Source organism: Trachemys scripta, chromosome 10 (genome assembly GCF_013100865.1).
Source record: "Trachemys scripta elegans isolate TJP31775 chromosome 10, CAS_Tse_1.0, whole genome shotgun sequence".
NCBI classification, from domain to species: domain Eukaryota; kingdom Metazoa; phylum Chordata; order Testudines; family Emydidae; genus Trachemys; species Trachemys scripta.
In genome coordinates, this window is record NC_048307.1 from 22620081 (window position 1) to 22628229 (window position 8149).

The window sequence follows — 8149 nt, forward strand, 5'->3', positions numbered from 1 at the left end:
AGGCGGCACACGAGCTGATTTTCAGTGGCATTCACACTGCCTGGGTCCTGGCCACCGGTCCAGGGGGCTCTGCGTTTTAATTTAATTTTAAATGAAGCTTCTTAAACATTTTAAAAACCTTATTTACTTTACATACAACAATAGTTATATATTATAGACTTATAGAAAGAGACCTTCTTAAAACATTAAAATGTATTACTGCCACGCGAAACCTTAAATCAGAGTGAATAAATGAAGACTTGGCACACCACTTCTGAAAGGTTGCCGACCCCTGGTCTATGCTATCCACCCTGCACACAGTTTAGGGAACTTGTGACAGGTTAGATCACAGAACCCCTCTTGGGAGCTGCCAACTGTTGTGCCAAGACTACTTCTGCCCCTGCTTTCCCTGCCAGCTCAGGACCCCAGCACTCTGTCTTGCTGAGCCAGACTCTCCCATCTGCTCCAACACGGACCCAGGGTCTGAATCACTTGCCCCAAAGCTGCAAGTTTACCTGCAGAAGTGTGCTTGTCTTTAGCACTCAGATGCCCAACTCCCAATGGGGTCTAAAACCCAAATAAATCCGTTTGACCCTGTATAAAACTTATACAGGGTAAACTCATGAATTGTTCGCCCTCTATAACACTGATAGAGAGGTATGCACAGCTGTTTGCCCACCCACCCCCAAGTATTAATACATACTCTAGGTTAATTAATAAGTAAAAAGTGATTTTATTAAATATAGTAAGTAGGATTTAAGTGGTTCCAAGTAATAACAGACAGAACAAAGTAAGTCACCAAGCAAAATAAAATAAAACATGCAAATCTATGTTTAATCAACGAATACAGATAATCTCACCCTTAGAGATGCTTCAGTAAGTTTTTTCCTCAGACTGGACACCTTCCAGGCCTGGGCACAATTCTTTCCCCTGGTACAGCTCTTGTTCCAGCTCAGGTGGTAGCTAGGGGATTCTTCATGATGGCTCTCCCCTTTGTTCTGTTCCATCCATTTATATATCTTTTGCATAAGGTGGGAATCCTTTGTCCCTCTCTGGGTTCCCACCCCCTCCTTCTCAATGGAAAGACACCAGGTTAGGTGACATGATCACATGTCTTCACATAAGACTTCAAGCCTTCATTCCTCCCAGCCTGGCTCACAGGAAGGCTTGCCTGCAAACAGAGCCATCCACAGTCAATTGTCCTGGTTGATGGGAGCCATCAAGATTCCAAACCACCATTAATGGCCCACACTTTGCATAATTACAATAGGTCCTCAGAGTTAAATTTCGTATTTCTTGTTTCAGATACAAGAGTGATACATGTATACAAATAGGATGACCACACTCAGTAGATTATAAGGTTTGTAATGATACCTTACAAGAGACCTTTTGCATGAAGCATATTCCAGTTACATTATATTCACTCATTAGCATATATTTATAATTTCATATAGAGTGCACGTCACAGTACTGTTCATCTGGGGCCTCATAAACACAATCCTGTAAGACAAGCCTATTTACAGGTGGAGAGGAAACTGGATAATGGCCCAAAATATACATTGCATAGAGACCTGTAAGATATAGGGACAGCCCTAATGCAATCTTCACTGTTCCTGGCTATGTCCAGTGTTGTATGTCCCTTTTCATTAAAAGAACAGGAGTACTTGTGGCACCTTAGAGACTAACAAATTTATTAGAGCATAAGCTTTTGTGGACTACAGCCCACTTCTTCGGATGCATTATGCATTATGCATCCGAAGAAGTGGGGTGTAGTCCACGAAAGCTTATGCTCTAATAAATTTGTTAGTCTCTAAGGTGCCACAAGTACTCCTGTTCTTTTTGGGGATACAGACTAACACGGCTGCTACTCTGAAACCTGTCCTTTTCATTAAAAGCATTAAAATGCAGCTGGAATTACCTGCTGCCTACATGCAGATGGCAAGCAATTTAAACCACAGTAATGTGTCCACAGGCCTTTTAGGGTGTCTTCACTACAATTAAAAACCTGTGGCTGGCCTGTGCCAGCTGACCTGGGCTAAGGGGCTGTTTAATTGCAATGTAGATGCTTGGTCTTGGTCTTTGGGAGCCCTCCCACCTTGCAGAGTCCTAGAGCCCAGGCTTCAGCCCAAGCTCAAATGCCTACACTGCAATTAAACAACCCCTTATCCTGAGCCCTATGATGAGCCCGAGTCAGTTAGCATGGGCCAGACGTGGGTGTCCAATTGCAGTGTAGACATACCCTTTACTCCTTAGTTGCTTTTGGATGGACCAAGATTCAAAGGTATATAGTCTTCAAATTAAAGAGTGACCGATAATTTTAAAGTTTCACATTTGAATATGTGGCCTGTGTTTTTTCCCTTAGCAGTCATTTATTTAGGAGTATGAAATCCTAAGCAAACAATGGATGAGGCTGAGATAATGGCCAAAATATGGTGTCAGTTGTAGAAACACTCAGATCAAAACCCAGGACTCCAAAAACACTCTGAACTTTAGAGATGTTTGGATGTTAAACCCAGAGCCAAACTTGGCAATTGCGTGGGGGGGGGGGGGCATCTGTTATCTATTTCTGGTATTGTGCAAGGAAAGCATCACAAGCTTTCCAAAACAATGACTCAAATTCATGCCTGGTAGAATTCTATTGACTTGGAACTATACCAGGGGTGAATTTGCGCCATAAAATGGTGTAATGTAGGTGAAGTAGGGATTTTATTATATTTGTGTATTGATCATTCTTTGTTGCTCCTCTTTATAGCAGCTGAATATCAGTTATATGATTCCTCTTCCCTACCCACGGCCAGTTAAGTCCTCTGTACTTTAAAAAGGTACATGTGTCAATTTCCTACGCCTGGTCTGCTTTTTTTTCTTTGCATTTTTTAAAATCGCTGTTACTCTTTTAGGCCAAGATCTTCAAAAGTGACTAGCGATTTTGGGTGTTTCCTGTTTTTAGGCTGCCCAATTTAACACTAGAAAAACAGGCTCCTTTAATAGGGTGGCACTTTCTGAAAAACAGACCTCTTTAAGTGGTCTTAAGCTGGACACCTACAAAATTGAGGCACCACAAAATCCCTGGTCACTTTTGAAAATCTTGGCCTTAATCTCTAGGCGAATACAGTTCTATATTTGAAATTTAATGGGACCACTATTTCACACTGAGTGAAGGAATCTCTGCTTCTACTTCAGCTCATGTGATGCTTTTCCTACTTTAGAAAGGAAAGGTGTGACTCTATGGTATGTATCTGTATCCCCTTCGGCTATATGCGCAAAACAACCTGTTCTTCTCTCAAAGCATGAAGATTTCCAAAGCGACATTTTAAATGGTTCCAAAAGTTTGATGTTCCCAAATACTGCATTCAATTGTAGCCTCATTAGCTCTTCCTCTGAGCTTGTTAAACTAGAAGCTTAGCAGAAGCCAAATTCCTTTGGGCTTTGTATATTAGCACTCAGGTTTCATAACTATTCCACAGCAAGATGCACATTCAAATTCTCATACATACAAATGGCCCATTTCCCTCCTCTTATAATTTCCATTCACTCTTTCCTTATTTTGCACTTTCAGGGCATATTGTATTTTACATTTTTGCAGCTAACAGGCTTTTAAATGTATTTTAATTAAAATAATTTCTTCACTTAGGGCTTGTCTAGACTGCGAAGTTGTCGACAAAACTTTTGTCTTTCACGGGTACTTAAAGCCGCCCCATGAAATACAAACGTTTTGCCAACGCAAGTGACAGTGTGAACATGGCTTTGTCCTGCCGATAAAGCTAATGCCGCTTGCGGGGCTGGAAGTATTTTGTCGGTAAAAGTGCCAACAAAGTACCAAAAAAGAGCGTTTACACATGCTGACTTTTAGCGACAAGGCTGTGTCGACACAGCCTTGTCGCTAAAAGCTGCATGGTGTAGACAAGCCCTAAGTTTCACTGGTCGGAAACTCTTTGTTGCTGTGAAAACAAAAACTATACATTTACTATATATGTAATGGTGTTTCTCATTCCTGGGGTTAAACTGACATCTGCTGGCACCCTGTATATCATGTTGTTTGCATTTTATTACATTATACTGTGTGTCTCTTGCCAAGAATGAATGTTTCTGGTTTGATTGCAACACACCTTTCCTCTCTTTAAATCTTTACTTTAAAAAAAAAAAAAACTTCAATAAAAACAGCATTCTAGTGAATAGGCATTTCTTGGGGGTAGAGTGGCGGATTATCAAGATTCTCATTTATTTTTTTCCCACTAGGGTATCTTGTTAAGGACCATATTACAAGGATGTAAGTTATTTGAACTCTGTAGATGCAAGAACCTCTTCAGCCATTACTGAAATGCAGCCACCACTGGGTGGAATGCATAACAACCACAACAGTTTAGAGCAGGATTAAAGCTCAGGAATACATATTTCAGGGGTGGCCAAACTGTGGCTTTCGAGCCACATGCAGCTCTTTTACCATTAAAGTGAGGTTCACAGAGCACCTCATGTCCCCCCTCACCTAGGGTGACCAGATCACTGACATGAAATATCGGGACGCCGGGGTGCGGAGCAAAAAAAAAAGCCGTTTTGCAGGTTCCGGGGGAATTACCAGGCCTCTGCTGCGCTGCGGCTACGTGCGCTGCCCCCGCCCAGGGCCCTGGGCACGTGCGGTGCATCCCGCCGCCCCCGTGGAGAAGGAGCCGCTGGAGCACAGCCGAGTGGGAGAGGCGCAGGGCTCCGGACCCTGGCAGCGGCGGGGGAGAGCGGCTCAGGGCCATGCGAGTGGCCATGTAAAGTTTATCAGCTCAGGGGGGACCCCGGCTGGCTCCTCGCCCCTGTGGGGGGGTAGTGTCCCCACCCTGCGCCAGCATGTCCCGCAGGCCAGGTAAGGAGCCGAATCCGTCGTCCCCCCCCCGTCCTGGCTCCTCAGCTGAGTGGCATTCCTCCTCCCTCCCAGGCTTGCAGCTGTAATGCCGGCACAAGCCTGGAGGGATGGGGTGGGTGGTGGCCGGCTTCCAGTTCCTGGAGCTGGATGCACCAGGCAGGCAGGCAGGCAAGGGGGCTGCTCTCCCAGGAGGGAGGGGGGGCTCAGCGGAGGAGCCAGGGGGAGGGGGGAAACTTGGCTTCTTACCACCCCCCTACAGGGGTGAGGACCGGCCGGGGTCCACCCCGAGCCAATAAACTTTACATGCCCACTCGTGCGGCCCCGAGCCGCTCTCCCCCACCGCTGCCGGGGTCCAGAGCCCCCCCGTCTCCCTCCTGGGGGAGCAGCCCCCTTGCCCGCCCGGTGCCCGTACTCACCAGCTCCAGGAACTGGAAGCCAGCCACCACCCCCTCCCTCCCAGGCTTGCCACCATTACAGCGGCAAGCCTGGGAGGGAGGAGGAATGCCACGTGCTTGGGGAAGAGGCGGGGCCAGGGCGTGGATTTGGGGAGGGAGTAATGGGGGGAGGAAGGGGTGGGGCGAGAGCCCTTCCGGGAGGGCAAAATTACTTGTTTGTCCAGTGTCCTGACCGCACATCGGTCGGGACGCGGGACAAACAAGCAAATATCGGGACAGTCCCAATAAAATCGGGACGTCTGGTCACCCTACCTCGACCCCATTCTTCACCTACCAGACTTGGGTGGGGGGGAAAGCTCAGGACCTCTGCATTGCAGCGGGGTGGTGCAGTAGGGACTTCTGCTCATCGGGGAGAGGTCTTGGGCCTTTAGCCCTGGAAGGCGCACTTGCCAGGGTTTGCGGCTTCAGCAGGAGCGGGGCTGAAGCCCAACCCCCGGCATACGTATCCTGGCTCGAACTTCTTAAGATTGTCATATGTGGCTCGGAGGGCCAGTACGTTTGGCCACCCATGACATATTTGCTAACCCCATGATCGGTCTTGTAGAGTATGAATCACCAATATCATTTACCTGCAGCAAAGTGTGTGTTTGTGTATCAAAGTCAGCATCTGCTTAGTCTGATGAATGCAAAACCTGGAATGGTATAGCTACTATAGGCAATTCAACAGAAGAATCTGATAGAGAAGTTTATTGTTCAGAAGATGTGTTGTCACTTATTTGAATGAAAGTAGTCTTACAGTCTACTAAAATTCTGCTCCTGGCTCTGCCATGGATTTGCACTGAAGCCTCATGCAAGCAGGGCCGGCTTTAGCAAGTGTGGTGCCTGATTTCTGGGGCGGCACTTCGGATTGCTGGCTGGGGGGCCGCGGGACTTGCCGCGCTCTGGCTGGCGGTCCGGCTGGGGCCGCGGAGCTGTGGGACTGCCTGCCGCGCTCTGGCCGGGGTTGCGGGGCTGCCTGCCACACTCCGGCCGGTGGTCCGGCCAGGGTTGTGGGGCTGTGGCGGTCCGACTGAGGTCACGGAGCTGCGGGGCTGCCTGCTGCGCTCTGGCCGGGAGTGCGGAGCCGCGGGACTTGCCGCGCTCCGGCCGGGGTCGCAGTCCACGGGGCTTGCCGCGCTCCGGCCGGAGCTCCAGCTGGGAGAACGGGGCCACGGGGCTTGCCGCGCTCCGGCTGGAGCTCCAGCGAGGAGAGCAGGGCTGCGGGGCTTGCCGCGCTCTGGCCGGGGTTGCTGGGCCACGGGGCTTGCCGCGCTCCGGCTGGAGCTCCAGCGAGGAGAGCAGGGCTGCGGGGCTTGCCGCGCTCTGGCCGGGGTTGCTGGGCCACGGGGCTTGCCGCCAGGGCCAGCTTTAGGCCAATTCCCCCGAATCGGGCCCCGCGCCTAAGAGGGCCCCGTGCCCAGTGGCAGGGCCGCCGGGGTGAGGGCAAGTGGCCGAGAATCCCTTCCCTGGCTAGAGGCTCCTTTTTAATTTTTACTCACCTGGCAGCGCTCCGGGTCTTCGGCGGCACTTCAGCGGCGGGTCCTTCACTCGCTCTGGGTCTTCGGCAGCACTTCGGCAGCAGGTCCTTCAGTGCCACCAAAGACCCGGAGCGAGTGAAGGACAAACCGCCGAAGACTACGAGTGCCACCCGGTGAGAACAAGCCCCACATGTTTTTTTATGTGGGTTTTTTTTTTTTCCAGTCATCCCTGCCGGGGCCCCGTCAAAACTGTTTGAATCGGGCCCAGCACTTCCTAAAGCCGGCTCTGCTTGCCGCGCTCCGGCTGGAGCTCCAGCGAGGAGAGCAGGGCCGTGGGGTTGCCGTGCTCTGGCCAGGGTTGCGGGGCCACAGGGCTGCCGTGCTCCGGCTGGCGCTCTGGCCAGGGGAGAGGGGTCCCCAAAGACGACCGCCACCGGGGTGAGTGCGCGAGGCCCTCTTAGGCGCAGGGCCCGATTCTGGGGAATCGGGCGAATTGGCCTAAAGCCAGCCCTGCATGCAAGTAACTTAAATCCTCTGCCTCAGAAAAATGGGAATAATGAAACTTAGCTGCTTACCTCCCATGGATATTGTGAGAACTAATTAGTCAATTTTTGTACAGCATTTTGAAGATGTAAAGCATGGAGTGTGTGAAGTGTTCCCTAAAGAAAAGGTTATAAAAATTAAGTCCAGGGGCTTTCTCTAATACAACTAATGTTGCAGGTTTTGAGACACTTATTTTAGGCCCAATTCCAAAAGTGGGGTGACCATATATTTCCCAAAGGGAAAACGGGACACCACATGGGGCTTGCCTGAACCCTCTACCACACAATGGAACTGGCTCGAGTCGCTCGCTGGCCCAAGCTGCCTGGCGTCACTGCGTCGCCTGAGCCCCATTATGCTGGACTGGCATTGCCACTCACTCTCGCCCCCCTCTGCACCTCACTGACGGGGCACGCCCCCACCTTTTTTAGCAAAACTGGGCATTTGTTCCATTAGCTCTTGACAGCTGATGATCAGTTAGCAAGAGTAAGTGGGACAAATGCCCAGGTTTGCCAAAAAAATCATGATGCCTGGGACAGGGTTTTAAAAGGGGACTGTCCTGGCCAAAATGGAATGTCACCCTATTGAAAAGACACTGGCACGTAGGTCCTCGGTACCTTTTGGCATTTGGTCCTATAGTAAGAAAATATCTGATTCATGCCTGCCCAACCAGTGAAAAACAGAAAAGCTTCACTACTGGGAGAATGCAGCAACACCGAATGACTTTTCATTATTTGTTAATCTGTTTCTGAGTATCCTGTGACTCTCATTATTTCCTGGAATATACAGTAGTTGCATAAGACAAAGAAAAAAGAGGAATTAAGTTATGTATTGAGCTGCAGAATTGGACAATAAAAGGAACTGATGTA